Source organism: Macaca nemestrina, chromosome 15 (genome assembly GCF_043159975.1).
Source record: "Macaca nemestrina isolate mMacNem1 chromosome 15, mMacNem.hap1, whole genome shotgun sequence".
NCBI classification, from domain to species: Eukaryota; Metazoa; Chordata; class Mammalia; order Primates; family Cercopithecidae; genus Macaca; species Macaca nemestrina.
This window is the reverse complement of record NC_092139.1, coordinates 92255387-92275296: the sequence shown is the minus strand read 5'-3', so window position 1 is coordinate 92275296 and position 19910 is coordinate 92255387. Positions and strand designations below refer to the sequence as shown.

Below are 19910 nucleotides of genomic sequence, written 5' to 3'. Positions count from 1 at the left end.
CACAAGGTCACAGAGACAGTCAATGCCTTCCTTTGATCATTACACAAGGTATATATGCATGGATTAAAATGTCCCACTCTACTCTTTAATTGTATACTTTTACTATGGGACAAATTGTTTTTAAGGACATAGAAAGAAACAATGCTGAAGTTCACGTGAGACCAGGAAATGCCCCGTATTTCCAAAGCAGTTCTGAGAAATCCAAATTACATTGGATGCATCACACTCTCTGATTTGAAATTTCACTAAAACTCTGGGGACCTGCTTCCACATGGATGAGTGGAAGAGAACACAGAACCTGAAGTAGACCCACACACCTCATACCACCTGATTCTGGATGAAATACACAATGATTAAGTAATGGGGAAAGAACTCCCTTTTCAATAGTCTTGGGGATAAATGGCGAGGCATATGCAGAAGAGTAAGTAACACTAGGCCTCTACGTCTCACCATGTACCAAAGTTCACTCAGATGAACGAAGGATGTAAATGGAAGACTTCAAAATACAGAAAGCCTACAAGAGACCCTAGGAAATACCCTTCAACATCAGCTTTGACAAAGCATTTATATGCTTAAAACCCCACATGACACTACAACAAAAGCAATCATCGACATGTGGCACCTAATACACTAAAGAGCCACCACACAACACAAGAAATTACCAACGGAGTAGACAGACGACATACAGGATGAGAGAAAATGTTCCCAAACTATGCACCTGACCAAGGTTCTAATGTCCAGAATCTACCTTAAAGACCTTACACAAATCAATTAGCCAATCCCCCCGCCAAATAATTAATAGGCAATGGATATAAGCACACACTTCTTGAAAGATGATATAAAAGCAACCAAAAATCTGAAAATATGCTGAACCTAACTGTCAGAGAAATACCAATCAAAAGCACAATGAGACATATCGCACGCTGGTCAGAATGGCGATTACACAGTCAAGAAAAAAAAAAGGACACTAGTGAGGCAGCAGAGAAGGGGGACACTGGTCCACTTTTGGTGAAAATGCAAAGTAGTTCAGACACCACAGAAAGCACTTCGGACACTGCTCAAAGAACTTAAACCAGAACTACCATCTGACACAGCAAGCCCACCACTGGGATATACACAAAGGAAAATAAATCCTTCTGTCCAAAACACACATGCACACAAATGGTCTTGGCGGCACTATTTACAATGGCAAATACGTGAAATCAACCTAGGCACCCATCAACAGTGGATCAGAAAAGGAAAATTTGCTACATATATACCACAAGAAACTAGGCAGCCATAAAAAAAAAATGAGGAAATCATGTCCTTGGCAGCTACATGAAAAGAGCTGGAGGCCATTATCTAAAGGCAAAGAAAGAAAAAACAGAACACCAAATGCCACATGTTCTCACTTCTAAGGTGGAGCTAACATTGAATACACCCTACCGTAAAAGTGAGAACAACAGACACTGATGACTTATCAGACGAAAAAGGAAGAAGGGACGAGGTATGGGCTAAAGACCTAGCCAGTGGGTCCACCCACTCCCTGCGTGATAAGGTCTCTGGGATCCCAGTCTCAATGTCCTGCAAAATACCAAAGGCAGTAACTAATCTGCGTTTGTACCTTTCAGTCTACAAAAAATGTAGAAATTAGTTAACAAATACAAACTGAGAAGCTACAACAATGAATGAAAAACACAAACTTTTATAATTATCCAAACAATCATTTACTGGCATAAACTAAGAAAGTGGACAGAATGAGTAAATCAAATACTTAACCCCAGTTACATATAGTGAACACATTTTTCAAAAGAACACCAAAAAGACACAATGGGCAAAAGGCCGCCTGTCCAATAGATGATTCTGAGTAGACTGAATATTCACAAGCAAAACACTGAAATAGGACCGTTATGTCATGCCAACACAAAAATCAATGCAAAATAAGTTAAAGGCCTAAAACTCAAATCTGACACCACAAAACTACTATAAGAAAACATACGGTGCGCATGTATTTTCGAAAAGTAATACGTGCACATAGGCTCTTAAAGGTATTTTTAAAAAATTAAAACAAAGGAAATACTCTAAGAAAACACTCACAATGTAATGGCTAGGCATTTTCACTAAAAAGCTGGGCACCCGCTTACACAGAACAGTGGAACAGATTAGAAGACCCAGATACAAACCTGCACACCTGAAATCATCTGATACTTGAAAATAAAACAACAAAAATAAGCAATGGAGAAAGGACTCCCTACCACTAAGTGGTGTTGGGATCAGTGGCTACCTAGATGCAGAAGAAGTAACACTGGGCCCGTGTCTCACCATGTACAGAAAGCAACTCAACTTGAATCAAAGACTGAAATGCAAAATCCTGGGCTGGGTGTGGTGGTAGCTCATGCCTGGAATCCAAGCACTCTGGGAGGCCACAGCAGGCGGATGACTTGAGGTCGGGAAGTTCGAGACCACCCTGGCTGACATGGTGAAACCCTGTCTACTTAAAAAGCAAAACTTAGCTGGGTATGGTGGCACGTAAATGTACTCCCAGCTATTCGGGAGACTGATGCACAAGAATCACTTGAACCCCGAAGGTGGAGGGTGCAGTGAGCCAAGATCGTTCCACTGCATTCCATCCTCTTTGACACAGCAAGACTCGGTCTGTAAATACAAAAATACATAAAAATCCAAGACCTGAAACTATAAAAAAATCCTGCACGAGAATCTAGCAAATACTCTTCTCGACAGAGGTTTTGGCAAAGCATTTATATCTCAAGTCGCCAAAAGCAATGAGAACAAATACAATTCCTGATAAGTGGGACCTAATACACAAAAGAGCTACTGCACCAACAGAGTTAACACACAGCCTATAGAATGAGGGAACATATTACCCAACTATGCATCTGAAAAACGTCTAATATCCAGGATTTATGTAAAGAGCTTAAACAAACAAGAACAACAAAAAAAACCCAACCCAATTTGTAAATGGGCAAGGGACATGAACACACACTTAAAAGAAGGTGTACCAGTAACCAATGAGAATGAAAAGATGCTCGATCTCACTGATTATCAGAGAAATGCAAATCAGAAACATACTGAGATACCATCTCACACTGGTCAGAATGGCAATTATGATACACAGTCCACAACAACAGAGGCTGGTGGAGCAGATGAGCAAAGAAATGCAGGTTCACTGTAGGGGGAAATGCAAACTAGTTCAGACTCCCTGGAGAGCAGTGTGGACAGTTCTCAAAGAACTTAAAAGAGAACTACCACCCAGCGCTGGAATCCCACTCCTAAGGATCTACCCAAAGGAAAATGCTTCCATCCAAAACACACATGCACTCGCATGTTCACGGAAGTACTACTCACAATGGTGAAGACATGGAATCAGCCTCGGTGCCCATCAGCAGTGGATCAGAGAAAGGAAATGTGGTACATACACACCACGGAACACTACACAGCCATAAAAACAAATCCATGCCCTTACCAGAAACCTGGACAGAGCCGTAGGCCATTATGCCAAAAGGCAAGAACAGAAAACCACAATTTTTAAAACAGCTACAAAGGTCAGTTGTGAATATTCTCTCCACAGAGAAATCATAAGTCTGGAGCTCACAGAGATGCCAGACACCGCGACTTCATGATGATGCTATGTTTACACAGATCAAACTGTGCCTTGCACTTGCTGGTTATACATACAGACTATACGACAATGAAACTGCTGTCCCATTTTGGTAACATTCATTCTCACCAGAGAGAGAGATGCTATCTGAGTGTGGTTCTGATTGACGTCTCGTGAGGATCAGTAATGTTGAGTCAGAAACTTTTACCTGTGCATCCATCTCAGGTCTTCAGATCCACTGCCCAGTCTTACATGTCAAATTGAAACAAGTTCACAATAACTTGGCAAACATCACTAACCACAAGCAAAATGTAAATCAAAACCACACTTAGACACCATCTCATTCTAATTGGAATGAGTATTAACATAAAAAGGAAAAAAAAAAAAACATTGAAAGAAAGGGAAACGCTGGTGTGTTTTCAGAGAGAGACAGAGAGAGACACTCTTTCACAGTTCGTGAGAAGGTAAACTAGCACACGCACTCCAGAAACCACTTGGAGGTTCCTCCAAACCTTAAAAGACTCCAACTACCGTTTCAACCAGCAATTCTACTACTAGGAATACACTCAAAGTCATTGAAATCAGGACACCAAACATAGATCTACGCACCCATGTGGATTCCAGCACTGTTCCCAAGAGCCAGTGTAAGCATCAACCTACCTGCTTGTCCACAGAAGAAGGGATAAAAAAGCTGCTCGACATGTACACACCGGAATACTCTTTAGACAGAAAACCACAATGAAATCCTATCGTGGGGAACCACAGGGTTGCACCTGGAAAACATGATGGTAAATTAAATGAACAAGAGGGGAAAGAAACAAATCTTGAGTCATCTCACACATGCAGAATCTGAGAAACTCTATCTCAAAGACCTGGCGAGCACAATATGGGTTTGCAGAGATTGGGGGAAAAGAGGAGTAATGGGCAGGGATTGTAAATGGGAAATGAGAGGAAGAAAATTCTGTTGTTTTATTCCAGCGCAGGGTGACCAGGGTTAACAGCAAAGGCACATCACTTTCAAAGCAGCTTGACAGGAGAATACTGAAAGGGTCTCACCATAGAGGAATAAACAATGGGAAAAGGTATCAGAAACACTAAGTACCCTGATTTCATCATTTCACAATGTATGCATGGACCATAATGCCCCACTCTACCCTCTCATTGTATTGTTCCTTTACTATGCAACACATTTGTTACAAGAAATAGAAACAGGTGATGCTAATATTCATGTGGGACCATGAAGCGCCCTGAGTTTCATCCTCTGCAATCCTGAGACATCCAGACTACATCGGACACATCACACTTCCTGATTTCAAATTTCATGGAAAAGCTAGGGACCGGCCTCCACACAGAGCAGTGGAACACAAGGGAGGACCAAGAAGTAAACCCACACACTGAAAACTATCTAATCTAACACAGAATCCACCAAAGTAAGCAAAGGCAAAAGGACATCCTATTCCATCAACGGTGCTGAAATAAGTGGCTAGCCATGTGCAGAAGAGTAAGACTAGGCCCCTACCTCTCACCAGACACAAAGAGGAACTCAAGATGAATGAAAGATTTCAATGGAAAAACTCAAACTATTAAAATCTTATGAGAAAACTTGTGAAATATCCTTCTCCACAAAGGCTTTGGCAAAGAATTTAGATGGCTAAGTCCTGAAGAGTAACGGCAACAAAAACAGAAATTGACAAGTCAGACCGAATACCTGAAAGAGCTGCTGCACAGTAAAAGAAACTACCAACAGAGTTAACAGTGTACACAAAGGGAGAACACGGTCCCAAACTGTGCATCTGCACCACATCTAATATGCAGAATCTACAAGGCCCTTCAACAAGTCAACTAGGGAATATCCTATTAATAAACAGGCAAGAGACGTGAACACATACGTCTTAAAAGACAATGTACAAGCAACCAACATATAGGAAAACATGCTCAAACTCACTATCAGAGAGCTGCCAATCAAAAACATTACAAGACGTTGTAATCCCATGGAGGTCACAATGGTGAGGACCACGCAGACAAGGAACACATGCTGGCGAGGCAGCCGAGGAAACGAAACGCTGGTACGCTTTCGGGGAGGGGAGGGGATTAAAACTAGTACAGACACCATTGAAAGCAGATTGGGGATTTCTCAAAGAGCTGAAAACAGAACTACCATCTCACCCAGAAAGCCCTCTCCTGTGCATCTACCCAAAGGAAAATCAATCCTCCTATCCAAAAGACACAGGCACTCGTTATGTTCATAGCAGTATTATTCACAATGACAAAGACATGGAATCAACCTACCCATCAACAGTGCATGAGAGGCCGGCACAGTGGCTCACATCTGTAATTCTAGCACTTTGGGAGGCCAAGGCAGGTGGATCGCTTCAGTCCAGAATTTGAGACCAGCCTGGGCAAAATGGTGAGATCCCATCTCTACAATAATAAAAAAATTAGCCGGATGTGGTGGTGGGCACCTGTAGACCTTTCAGGGAGGATCACCTGACAACAGAAGGTGGAAACTGCAGGCCAGTGTCAGAAGTGAACTAAGGTCCAAATAGAAAACCAAATGCCACATGTTCTCACTTATAAGCAGGAATTAAACTTTGAATGCACTCAAACATAAAGAAGAGAACGACAGACACCGGGAATGACCACAGACCAATAAAAACACAGGGGAGAGGGAGCGTGTGCTAAAGACCCACCCTGTGGGCCCTCTGCTCACTGCCTGGGTTACGGGGTTGTTGGGACCCCAAGTCTCAGTGTCATGCAATCAACAGATGTAACTAACTTGCAAATATAGCTTTTAAACTGTAATAATAAGAGTAGAAAGCATTAAAAGAAAAATCCAAGGTAAGAACCAAAGAAAATAATCAATCAAAAAACAATCTGTAGTTATCCAAACAATTCATGACTGTCACAAACACAGAACGAGGACCTAAGTGACACAAAGAGGCAGCCAAATACTCTATCCAACATGTTGTGTAGGGAACACATTTTTCAAAACCCCAAAAAGATATAATGGGAAAGGGAAAGTCTGGTTCAATTATCGATTTTGAGAAAACTGAATATCCACAGGAAAAACACTGAAATAGGACCCTTACAATGCACGATACACAAAATCAACACAAAATGAAGACCTAAACTCAATCTTGAAACTGTAAAGGTCCTATAAGAAAAGAGAGTGGGTGTATATTTTAGGAAACCCTCGATCTATGCAAACAGGCTGCAAAAGGTAAAAAAGCATCATAACACTAAAAAATAGGTAGGGAAACTATACCCACAGACAATGCAAGGCTTGGCTCTGTGTGTGTGCGTGCGCACGCACGCATGTTTTTCTGCTATCATGGAAGCGGGGTGTTGAACACAAAAGTCACTGCTAACATATGCAACTATAACCATATGTGACTAGGGACACTTTACAAATTCTACAGGGAAAAGGAAACAATGAAACAAAAAAAAGGAATCCTAAAGACTGGGAGAAACGATAAAAAATCCTAACCCTGAAAGAGGTTGTTATCTAACACATACAATAAAGTGATATGACTAAGTGAAAAACAACAATAAAAACAACAAATATCCAAGTAAAAGGATCTAAATACACCTGAGTGAAAAGATGGCAGGAAATGGACTCACAGGTGATAGTTCCTCAATATCACTAATCCTCACAAAAACATGAATCAAAACCATACTCGGTTACCATCTAATTCTACCTAGAATGAGTATTACAAAAGACAAAAATCAAAATTGTTGAAGGTAATGGTCAGCATAGACTTGCAGGGGAAGAAAAATCTTCCACACACTTCGTGGAATGAAAATTATGTACACACTACAAAAACTTTTGGAAGTTCCTTAAAAAAGTAAAAGGTAGGCCAGGCACAGTGGCTCACACCTGTAATCTCAGCACTTTGGGAGGCCGAGACAGGTGGATCACCTGAGGTCAGGAGTTCAAGACCAGCCTCACCAACGTGGTGAAATCCTGTCTCTACTACAAATACAAAAATTAGGCGTGGTGGCAGGTGCCCGGATTCCCAGCCACTCGGGAGGCTGAAGCGGGAGAATCGCTTGAACGCAGGAAGCGGAGCTTGCATTGAGCCGAAATCGCGCCACTGCACTCCAGCCTGGGCGACAAGAGCAAGACTCTGTCTTTTTTTTTTTTTTTTTTTTTAAAAAACAAACAACGAAAGGTAAAAGTACAACTGCCACTCCAATAACAATCCCACCACTGGGTACACGTTTAGAGAAAATGAAATCCCTGTGTTATCTGCCTTTTCATGTGTCCTGAAGCCCTAGTCACAATAGCCAAGATGTGGAATTAACCTACCTGTCTATGCACAGATGAAGGGATAAAGGAACCACAGTTGACATACACAAGGAAACACATGTCAGCTGTAACACTTCAGGAAATCATGTCATCTGCAACCACTTGGAGAAACCGGGAAGACAATTAGGTGAAACGAGTCTGCCAGGGAGAGACCCACGCTGCATGACATCAGCTACATAGAATCCAGAGAACATTGTCTCTTAAAAGCAGAACTTCCGGTAGGGGTCACTGGAGGCTGGGGAGAGCAGAGAGCCTGGGTAGGGACTGGTAACGGGTACAGAGTGACGCTCAGATACAAGGAATCCATTCTGGTGTTCTATTGCACAGCAGGCTGACTAGGTGACTAGGGTCAACAGAATCTAGAAAAATTTTTCAAAATTAGCTGGAAAATATGGTTGTGAATATTCTCTCCACAGAGATAAAATAATGATGGAAGATCACAGACATGCCAGATACAATGATTTCATCATAATGCTACATATAGATATCTCAAAATGTCCCTTGCACCTTGGGTTGTGTGTGTAGGGGGGTATAATGTATACTCTATGGAAACAAATTGCCATCAAATGTTGGTAGTATTCATTCTAACCAGAGTGAGATGAAATCTGGTGTGATTTTCACTTACACTTTTGTGTGCATCAGCAATGGTGAGAATCTTCTCAGAGGAGGAACTTGTCTCCAAAGCTGGTGGGATATGGTAAACTAGTATGCACGCTAAAGAAACCAATTGGATGTTCCTTGAAATCGGAAAACTACAACTACCGTTTTATCTAGCAATTCTATTACTAGGTATATACACAGAGCACATGATCAGGACATGGAAGAGATGATCTGTCATCCCAGGTGGAACTCAGCCCTATGCACAAAAGCCAAGACAAGCAATCAACCTCCCTGTCCATCCACAGATGAAGGGATGAAGAATCTCTAGTACACAGACACAATGGAATACTTTTGGGCCATCAAAATTCCTGGAATCCTATCATTTCCAGCAACATGGCTGCACCTGGAGATATTCTGTTCAATCAAATCAGAAAGGCAGACAAAGACCAAGCCTGCATGTTCTCACTCATGTGGGAGCTGAAAAATTTAACTCACTGAAGGTGAAAATATAGCAGTGGTCACCACAGACTAGGTGGAGGAGAGGACATCAAGGATTGGCAATAGGTACACAGAGAGTTACAGGAAAGGAATACATTCTGGTATTCCAGTCCAAAGCAGGGTGACAAGACTTAACAACATGGTCGTGCCGTTTTCAAAAGAGCTACCAAGGAGGATACTGAATGTTCACACATCGAAGATATTAAACCTATACGTGCTTAGAGGCATGGGAAACTCCCTGATTTTATCCATACTCAAGGCATACAAACAAGTATCACAATGTCCCAATGCACCCCTAATTCTGGACATAAAGTATGAAGCAAACGTTTTATGGAATGGTAGCGATACATGGCTAGAAATTCACATGGAACCACCAAAGACCCAAAGAACCTGAATGTATAAAGCAATCCAAGGGAATACAAACTCAATTGGAAGCTGCACATTCCCCAATTTCAAACTACATGTAAAACCTCCACTCAATCTAAAGACTACAGTAGTGGCATAAAAATGAATCCATGAACCTAGGGACATAACAGAACCTAAACGCACACCTGTATGCAATCAACACATTTTTTTGAAAGGAACACCTAGAAGATACAATGTGGCTGGGTGCTGTGGCACACACCTGTACTCCCAGAGCTTTCGGAGACCAAGTCAGGCAGATCACTTGAGGTCAGCCTGGCCAAAATGGTGAAATTCCATCTCTAGTAAAAATACAAAAAATAGTAGTCAGGTGTGGTAGTGCACACCAGCAATCCCAACCACTTGGGAAGATGAAGCACGAGAATCTCTTGAAGCAAGGGTGCACATGTTGTGGAAAGCTGAGATCTCGCCACTGCACTCTAGTCTGGGTGACAGCATGAGTAGGACTGAGTCTCGAAGGGAAAAAAGATGAGATGAGGAGTCAGCAGTCTGTTCAACTGAGCAGTCTGAAACGACTGGATAGCCACATACAAAAGAATGAAATAAGACCTTGTTGTTATACAATACACAAACATAAACTCAAAATACATTAAACCCTAAACACAAGACCTAACAGCGTAAAACTGCTACAGGAAAACACAGAGTGAGCTTAAGTTTAGGAAAACCTGAATCTAAGCTCACAGGATGTAAAAGCAAATAGAAAAAAAGAAAAACAGAAAAAAAACCACTTCCAACAATAGAAGTCAAAAATTCTAGTTTTCGTCATTGACCTTACCTTACAAAAACAGTCAGTGCTAGCCAGGCACGGTGGCTCACGCCTGTAAACCCAGGACTTTGGGAGGCCAAGGCGGGCAGATCACTTGAGGTCAGGATTTGGAGACCAGCCTAGCCAACATGGTAAACCCTGTGCCTACTAAAAATACAAAAATTAGCTGGGAGTAGTGGCGCACACCTGCAGTCCCAGCTACTCGGGAGGCTGAGACAACAGAATCGCTCAAACCTGGGAGGTGGAGGTTGCAGTCAGCCAAGATCGTGACACCCTACTCCAGCCTGGGCAACAGAGCGAGACTCTGTCTCAAAAAATAAAAAGGAAAAACAAAAATAAAAATCACAACTAAAATAATCAAGAAATAAAAACACAAAACAACCTGAAGAAGTTCTGCACAGTAAAGAAAACAATGCACCAACCAACACTCAGAAGGCATTCTTCAGACAGAAAGGATATTACGAGGAATCATATATCTAAAAGCGGTTGTTATCTGACATCTGGGAGCAACTAACACCCCACTGAGGAGCAAAACACCCAAAACCAAGTAACCCAGCCATAACTGGGCAACAAACCTGAACAGACATTACTGAAAAGGCAATATGCAATTCACTAACAGGAAAAAAAAGGTGGTTCTCACCACTGCTAGTCATCTCTAAACTGTAAATGATAATCACACTCAGATACAAACTCACTCTAATTCTAACAAAAAATAAAAATCAGTTATTTCAAACGAATGCCCCAGGGAAACCTGCATACACAGATACTCTTTCACACTGTTGAGAGAAATCACCATTACCACAGGTACTACAAAAACCACTTGGAGCTTCCCAAACAATCACAAAGCTAGCTACCACTTCATCTAGCAATTCCAACAGTGGGTATCTACTTATGGACAGAGAAATCTCTACATGGAAATCATAGCTGCCTTCCCAGGTGGAGTGAAGCACTACTCACAACAGCCAAGGGCAGATCACCTGAGGTCAGGGATTTGAGACCAGCGTGGCCAACATGGTGAAACCCTTGTCTCTACTAAAAACACAAAAACTATCCAGGTATGGGGGAACACACCTATACTCCCAGCTACTCGGGGAGCTGAGGAGGGAGAATCCCTTAAACACAGGAGACGAAGGTTGCAGTGAGCTGAGATGGCGCCACTGTACTCCAGCCTGGGCAACAAGAGAGAAACTCCGTCTCCAAAAAACAAAAACACAAACACAGGTAAAATAATGGGTTTCTCAATATCAGTGTTTGAGATCAATTCATCTCAAACATGTAAATGAAAACCACACTCAGGCACCATCTCAATCTAACTGATATGAATATTGCCAAAAAGAAAGACTGTGTTTGAAATAAGGCAAAGTCACTTGCTGGTGACAAGACAAAGAAAGGGATAATCTTACACACTACTGGGTGGAACTTTAATTAGGATGTACTCTAGGAAAAACAGTAGAAGGTCCCTGAACAAATTAAACCTGTGCCTAACTTGTAATGTCATCATCCCACCCATGGCTCTCCATGGAAAGCAAATGAAATTTGTATGCTAGAGACAAAGCTTCCTTCCCCTCTTTCTTGACATGCTACTGACAATAGCCAAAGGATGGAATCAACCTACCTGTCCATTCACAGATGAAGGGATGAAGAATTTCCAGGACACAGGCACAATGGAATACTTTTCAGCCATCAAAATTCAGGGCATTTTTCATTTCCCACAACATGGCTGCACCTGCAAGATACTATGTTCAATCAAATCAGAAAAGCAGAGAAAAGAGAAAGATCAACCTGCATGTTCTCACTCAATCATGTGGGAGCTGAAAAATTTAACTCACTGAAGGTGAAAATACAGTAGTGGTCACCACAGGCTGGGTGGAAGGGAGGACATGGGCAAGGATTGGCAATAGGGATGCAGAGAGTTAAAGGAGAGGAATACATTCTGGTATTCTACTCCACAGCAGGGCGACTGCGCCTAAAAATATGGTCGTGTCTTTCTCAAAGTAACTACCAAGGAGGATACTGATGTCCACACCTCAAAGATATAAGACCTATACCTGATCACAGGCACAAGAAACTCCTTGATTCTACCCTTATGCAAGGTATACAATTATCACAATGTCCCACTGCACCACTAATTCTCGACATATGGTATGAACCAAACTTGTTACAAAATGTTAACTACACATGGCTAGAAATTCACATGGAACCACCAAAGACCCTGAATATGGAAAGAAGTCCTACCTAGGAAATACAAACTAGATTGGAGGCATCACACTCATCTTCAAATTACAGGTAAAAGCTCTACTTACCCAAAGACTATGGCAGTGGCATAAAAAGAAACCATGCACCTGTGGACATAACAATACCTAAACGCACGCCTGTATGCAGTCAACACATTTTTTTCTTGTTGCATCTTGTAGGCGTTCAAAAGAACGTTCAAAAGAACGCCTACAAGATGCAACGAGGCTGGGTGCTGTGGCTCACAAACTAAAACCTAAACACATGACTCAAAAGCATAAAATGCCTACAGGAAAACAGTGAGCTTAAGTTTCGAAAAACCTGAATCGATGTTAAATAGTTGTGGTTGGGCACGGTGGCTCACACCTGTAATCCCAGCACTTTGGGAGGCCAAGAGTGGGTGGATCATGAGGTCAGGAGATCAAGAGCGTCCTGGTTAACACAGTGAAACCCTGTCTCTACTAAAAATACAAAATAAATTAGCCAGGTGTGGTGACAAGCGCCTGTAGTCCCAGCTACATGGGTGGGTGAGGCAGGAGAAGGGCATGAACCCGGGAGGCAGAGCTTGCAGTGGGCCGAGATGGCAGCAACACTCCAGCCTGGGTGACAGAGAGAGAGACTCCATCTCAAAAAAAAAAAAAAAAAAAAAAAAATCACTGAAAACTAAAATAATAATCAACCAGTAAAAACAAAGAAAAAAAACTGAAAAAATACTGCACAGTAAAGAAATCAATGCACCAACCAACACTCAGAAGGCATTCTTCAGATAGAAAGGATATTATAAGGAATCATGTATCTGAAACTAAGACATCACTGAGGAGAAAACACACAAAACCAAGTAACCCAGCCAAAACTGGGACACAAACCTGAACAGACATTACTAAAAAGACAATGTGCAATGCACTAACATGTAAAAAGGGTGGTTCTCGACATTACCAGTCATCTCTAAACCGTAAATGAAAAGCACGCTCAGATAGAGACTCATCCTAATTTGAACAATTAAAAGAAACCAATTATTTCAAACAAATTCCCCGGAGGAAGATGCAAACACACTCTCATACACGGTTGGGAGAAATATACAGGCACTATGAAAACCTCTTGGAGCTTAAGCATTCTTCATATAGGGAGGGCATGATGAGGAATCATTTATCTGAAACAGGTTGTTACATGGCATGCACGAGAAACTAATGCTATTAAGATGCGAAACATGCAAAACCAAGTCACCCAGCCAAAGTTGGGCAATGAACCTGAAGAGATATTTCTCAAAAGTCCTAGCTAATCATGAAGCTGAGGTGGGAGAATCACCTGAGTCCCAGGAGGTCAAGGACGCAATGAGCCGAGATCACACCACTGCACTCCAGCTTGAGCAACCAGACCCAGACATGATCTCAAAAAATAATAAGAAGAAAAAAAAAGAGGAAAAAAGAAAAGAGAAGAAATAAACTACACAGAGAAAGACAAACATCACATTGTCTCACGCCGAAGGAATCTAAAAAACATATTGCATAGAACTTTTAAGCATAACTGTTCTTAACATGGGTTGGGATTAAAAGGTGGGGCACGGTCAGGGATTGGAAACAGGAATACAGTTACACACCCCATGAGAGGAATGAAACCCGTAGTTCTATTCCACAGCAGCGGGTGAGTAGGTCTAACATTATCAGAGTGTACTTTTCAAGAAAACTAGAAAAGAGCATTCTCAATGTCTTCATCTCAAAGGAATAGTAACTCTATGAGGCAAGAGATATGCTAAATACCCTGATTTCATCACTAAACAATGCACCCGTGGACCAAAGTGTCTCACTCTACTCTCTGATGGTACACCTTTACCACAGGGTAAATTTTTGTAAAGAAATTTAAGGAAACAGGCTAAGCATGGTGGCTCACGCCTGCAATCCCAGCACTTTCAGAGGCTGAAGCAGGTGCATCACTTGAGGCCAGGAGTTCGAGACCAGCCTGGCCAACATGGTGAAACCCCATCTCTACTCAAAATACAAAAATCAGCTGGGCACAGTGGTGCACGCCTGTAATCCCAGGTACTCGGGAAGCTGAGGCAGGAGTATCACTTCAACCCAGGAGGCAGAGGTTGCAGTGAACCAAGACTGCGCCACTGCACTCCAGCTTTAGTCCAGGCAATAGAGTGAGACGTTGTCTCAGAAAAAAAGAAAAAAAGAAAAAGACCACATTCAAGGGATCAACCGACATGAAAAAATGCACGAGCTCACTAATCATCAGTGAAATGCAACTCGCAAACACAATGAGGTAACATCCCACGTTGGTCAAAATGGCCATTTTTCCAAAGTCAAAACAACATGCTGGCAAGGCGGCAAAGAAAAGGGAACGCTGCTACACTCTTGCGGAACGTGAAAACAGGTTTGCACTGTGGAAACCAGTTTGGAGATTCTCAAGGAACTTAAAACAGAACTACCATCAGACCCAGCAATTCCACTACTTGGTATCTACCCAAAAGACAGTAAATCCTTCTATCAAAAAGACACAAGATCTCGTGCATTCATGGCCGTGCCATTCACAAGAAAAAAGACGTGGAAGAATCCTAGGTGACCAGCAACAGAGGATTCAACTTTTTTTTTTTTTTTTAATGTGGTGCATACACACCACAAAATACTACGCAGCCATAAGAAGAACACACAATCATGTCCTAAGCAGCGTGGATAGACCTGGGGATTATTATGTTTAGCAAATCAAGGCAAGAACAGAACAGAAAACCAAACACTGCATGTTGTGGGAGCTAAACAGTGAATACATTCGAACATAAAGATGGAAACAACAGACACTGGGGACACAGAAACACAACCGAATGGGCTGGGCGTGGTGGCTCACGCCTGTAATACCAGCACTTCGGGAGGCCGAGGCAGGCGGATCACAAGGTCAGGAGATCCAGACCATCCTGGCTAACACGGTAAGACCCCGTCTCTACTAAAAATACAAAAAATTAGTCGGCCGTCGTGGCGGGCATCTGTAGTCCTAGCTACTCGGGAGGCTGAGGCAGGAGAATGATGTGAACCCAGGAGGCGGAGCTGGCAGTCAGCCGAGATTGCGCCACTGCACTCCAGCTTGGGCGACAGAGCGAGACTCCATCTCAAAAAAAAAAAAAAAAAAAAAGACAATCGAATGGACAAAATAAGGGAGCCAAGTAATCAATCCAAAATTATATTTAGGTCACACATTTTTCAAAAGCACACCAAAGGCACAACAGTTGAGAAAACTGGGTAGTCACATGCACGAGATTGAAACAGCAGCCCTATGTTGTCCGATACACAAAAATCTATGAAAAATAAATCAAACAGTTAAATTCCATCTGGAAAGCAAAACACTCCAAGAAGAAATCATGGGATAAGCGTATATTTAGGGGAAGCTTCACCCTGTGCACACAGGTTGCAAAAAAAAAAAAAAAAAGAAAAAGAAAAGGAAAAATTAGGGGAAAAATATGCACAGACAATAAAATAGCTTAACAATCTCTTTCTTTTGGATGAAACACTGAAATCACTGCCAACAAATACAAATATAAACATGAGAGACTAAGGACAGCATTAGCGCCTCTGTGCAGGACAGAACAAATGAATCCAAAGAAAAGGCATCCTAGACCGGGTATTGGGGCTCACGAGATCAGGAGTTTGAGACCAGCCTGGCCAACATGGTGAAACCCCAGCTCTAGTAAAAATACAAAAATTAGCCGGGCATGGTTGTACACACCTGTAATCCCAGCTACTCAGGAAGCTGAGACCGGAGAATTGCTTGAACTCAGGAGGCAGAGGTTGCCGTGAGCCAAGACTGCCCCACTGCAACTCCAGCCTGGGTAACAGAGCAAGACTCCATCGGAGTCTGGTGCAGGGGAAGGGGGAGGAGAAAAAAAACAAAAAAGAACAGCATCCTAAAGGTGAGAAGAAAGTTTGAGGAAACATACAGCTGATAAGGCATTGTTTTCCAAAAGGCACAAGCTACTAACCTTAGTAACTAGCAAAAAAAATAAATAACCAAAAGCGAAACGAGGAACCGATCCAAAACTGGGCAAAGAGCCTGAATAAACTTTTCGCCAAAGAAGACATAAGACTGACTCTATCTTTACGAAAACGTGGTTAACACTCCTAATCTTGCACAAAACGGAAATCAAAACCACACGCAGAAAGCATCTCACTTATTCACACGAATGTGACAAATAAAAATACAAACACAAATGCTGGTGTCAATTTCCAGGAAAAAAGAAGTGTTTATGGGAGGGTCAATTACTATATACACTCTGGAAAGCAGTTGCAGAGTCTTCAAAAAAACTGAAAGTACAATACCATATGATCTATTCATCCCACTACTAGGTATACAGTCAAAGCAAACCAGGATTTTGAACAGACATCTGCCTTTCCATGTCTATTACATCACTATTCACAATAGCTAGAATGATGGAATCCGCCTAACTGTTCACCCAACAGATGAAGAGATAAAGAAAATATAGTACATATATACAACGACATATTCTCCAGCCATAAAAAATAATGCAATTTTCATTTAGGGCAACACTAATGAACCTAGAAAACATTCTGTTAAATAAGCCAAGCACAGAAAGACAAACACTGCATGACCTCACTCACACTGAATCCAAAAAATTAACCTTCAAGAAGCAGAAAGAACAGGAGTGGTCTTCCGGAGGCTGGGGGAAGGAGGGGAAATAGGAGGCATTGGTGATGGAAACAAAGTTACATTTAGTTGGGAGGAACACATTCTAGAGTCCCCTTCCACAGCTGCGTGACTCTAGTTACAATATTGTTTGTATTTTTCAAAAAAAGCTAGAAGGGAACAATTTTGAGTGTTCTCACCACAAAGAAATACCTGTATGAGGAAATAGTTATGCTAAGTACCCTGATTTGATTATTACCCAAAATATACATGTACCAAAATGTCCCAGATAAGGCTGGGCAAGGTGGTTCATGTGTGTAATCCCAGCACCTTGGGAGGCTGAGGTGGGTGGATCATCCGGGGCCAGAAGTTCGAGACCAGCCTGGCCAATGTAGCAAAACCCGATCTCTACTAAAAAATACAAAAATTAGTTGGGCATGGCAGCACACACTTGTAATTCTAGGTACTTGGATGGCCAAGGCACAAAAATCACTTGAACTTGGGAGACAAAGGTTGCAGGAAGCCAAGATCATGCCACTGCACTCCAGCCTGGGCAACAGAGCTGAACTCTGTCTCAAAACAAACAGAAACAAAAATGAAAAAGTCCCAGATAAGAAAAAAAGTCCCACTATACCCTCTGCTTATGTGCCTTATTATAGACAAAACATTTAACAAGTATAGGCCAGGCGCAGTGGCTCACGCCTGTAATCGTACCACTTTGGGAGGCTGAGATGGGCAAATCACGAGGTCAGGAGATCGAGACCATCCTGGCAAACATGGTGAAACCCTGTCTCTACTAAAAATACAAAAATTAGTTGGGCATGATGGCCCATGCTTGTAGCTCGAGCTAATTGGGAGGCTGAGACAAGAGAATCACTTGAACCTGGGAGGCGGAGGTTGCAGTGGCCGAGATCACGCCACTGCACTCTAGCCTGGGCGACAGAGCGAGATGCCGTCTCAAAAAAAAAAAAAAAGGGGGGGGCGGGCGCGGTGGATCACGCCTGTAATCCCAGCACTTTGGGAGGCCCAGGTGGGCAGATCTCCAGGTCAGGAGATTCAGACCATCCTGGGAAACATGATGACACCCCGTCTCTACTAAACTACAAAAAAAAAAAATTAGCCAGGCATGGGGGTGCGCACCTCAGTCCCAGCTAGTCGCAGCTACTCGGGAGGCCGAGGCAGAGGAATCGCTTGAACCCGGGAGGTGGAGGTTGCACTGCAGCCTAGTGACAGAGCAAGACTTCATCTAAAAAAAAAAAAAAAAAAGTGTAAATACACAATGTTAATATTAACATGGAACCACAAACAGCCCTGAACATCTAAGGAATCCTGAAAAATGCAAACTAAGTTGGGAGACTCACAATTCCTGATATCAAATTGGGTTTCAAAGCTGAAGGTGGTCAATATTCCAACACATACGGTCATGTGATTTGCTACTGTGCTCCGGCTTGGGTGAGGGTGACTTGTCTCAAAAAAGAAAAAGATGAGCCGGGCGCAGTGGCTCACGCCTGTAATCCCAGCACTTTGGGAGGTCGAGGCTGGCGGATCACGAGGTCAGGAGATTGAGACTACCCTAGCTAACACGGTGAAACCCCGTCTCTACTAAAAACACAAAAAATTAGCCGGGTGTGTGCTGGCGGGTGCCTGTAGTCCCAGTTACTCGGGAGGCTGAGGCAGAAGAATGGCGTGAACCCATGAGGTTGAGCTTACAGTGAGCCGAGATCACGCCACCGCATGCCAGTCTGGGGAACAGAGTGAGACTGTCTCAAAAAAAAAAAAAAAAGAAAAAGAAAATGATTGGGACAAAATAGGAGGGAATCACAGAAGAGATAACTGGTTGTTACAGAACGCGTGCACAGAAAAAAAAATACTACGTAGCATGAAAAATTCATATCCAAACTAAAATTCGACAAAAAAATCTCAACAGACATCGCTGTATAAATGACATAAAATGCACAAACATGTAAGAAAAAAGGTCCTCAACGTTATTATTCCTCAGAAAAGAATGTACTCCAAAACCATATTCAGATACCATCCCACACCTACTGGAATACACATTACTGAAAATATCTTAAAAATTAAAAAGAATGCTGGTGTGGATTTGGATAAAAGGGAAATCTTATACACTATTGCTGTAAAGATAATTTAGGATACACAGTATGGAAAAAAGTTGTAAGCCGCATGCGGCAGCTGACGCTTGTAATCCCAGCACTTTGGGAGGCTGAGGCAGGTGGGTCATCAGGTCAGGAAATCTGGTTAACAAGGTGAAACCCCGTCTCTGCTAAAAATACAAAAAATTAGCTGAGTGTGATGGCACGTGCCTGTAGTCCTAGATACTCAGGAGGCTGAGGCAGGAAAATTGCTTAAACCTGAGAGGCGCACATTGCAGTGAGCCAAGATCGTGCCACTACACTGTAGCCTGGGCGACAGAGTGAGAGTCCATCACCAAAAAGAAAAAACAAAGTGGTAGATTCCTCAAAAAAACTGAAAATGCAACTACCGTATGATCCAGCAATCCCACTACTGGGTACACCTCCAAAGCAAATGAAAACCGTATCAGAGATCACAAAGCCTCAATGGGGATAGGAGATTTTTTTCATTAAATGGTTTTGAGAAAACCAATGTTTATATGAAAAAGAATGAAATAGGACCCTTCTGGTATAGAATACACAAAATTCAACTCAAAATGGATTGAAGACCTAAACACAAGACCTGAAATTATACATCATCATCATCATCTGTAAGAAAAAAGGGGGTGGCGGAGCTGGTGGAGCACTTAGTTTTGAGGCAACTTGCCTCTAGGCTCACAGGTTGGAAATGGGAAAAGAAAAAACGGAAAAAAAAAAAAGAAAGCA

At 42.3% G+C, this 19910-nt stretch overlaps 1 protein-coding gene across 11 annotated transcripts in view; it reads right to left on the bottom strand.

The window, feature by feature from the left end:
• The window catches only part of LOC139358698 (uncharacterized), a 148603-nt gene that overhangs the window by 126457 nt on the left and 2236 nt on the right, over positions 1-19910 (bottom strand). For 5 of the 11 annotated variants that reach the window (XR_011613994.1, XR_011613999.1, XR_011613996.1 and 2 more), the window contains exons 2-4: positions 18196-18301; positions 11810-11920; positions 4259-4371 (exon numbers count right to left, since the gene is read on the bottom strand). The gene's annotated coding sequence lies outside the window, so the exon portion shown is untranslated. Of the gene's footprint in view, positions 1-4258; positions 4372-5887; positions 6020-7907; positions 8009-11809; positions 11931-18195; positions 18302-19910 lie in introns of all 11 variants that reach the window. The other 6 variants (XR_011613989.1, XR_011613987.1, XR_011613988.1 and 3 more) reach the window with 6 other exon arrangements.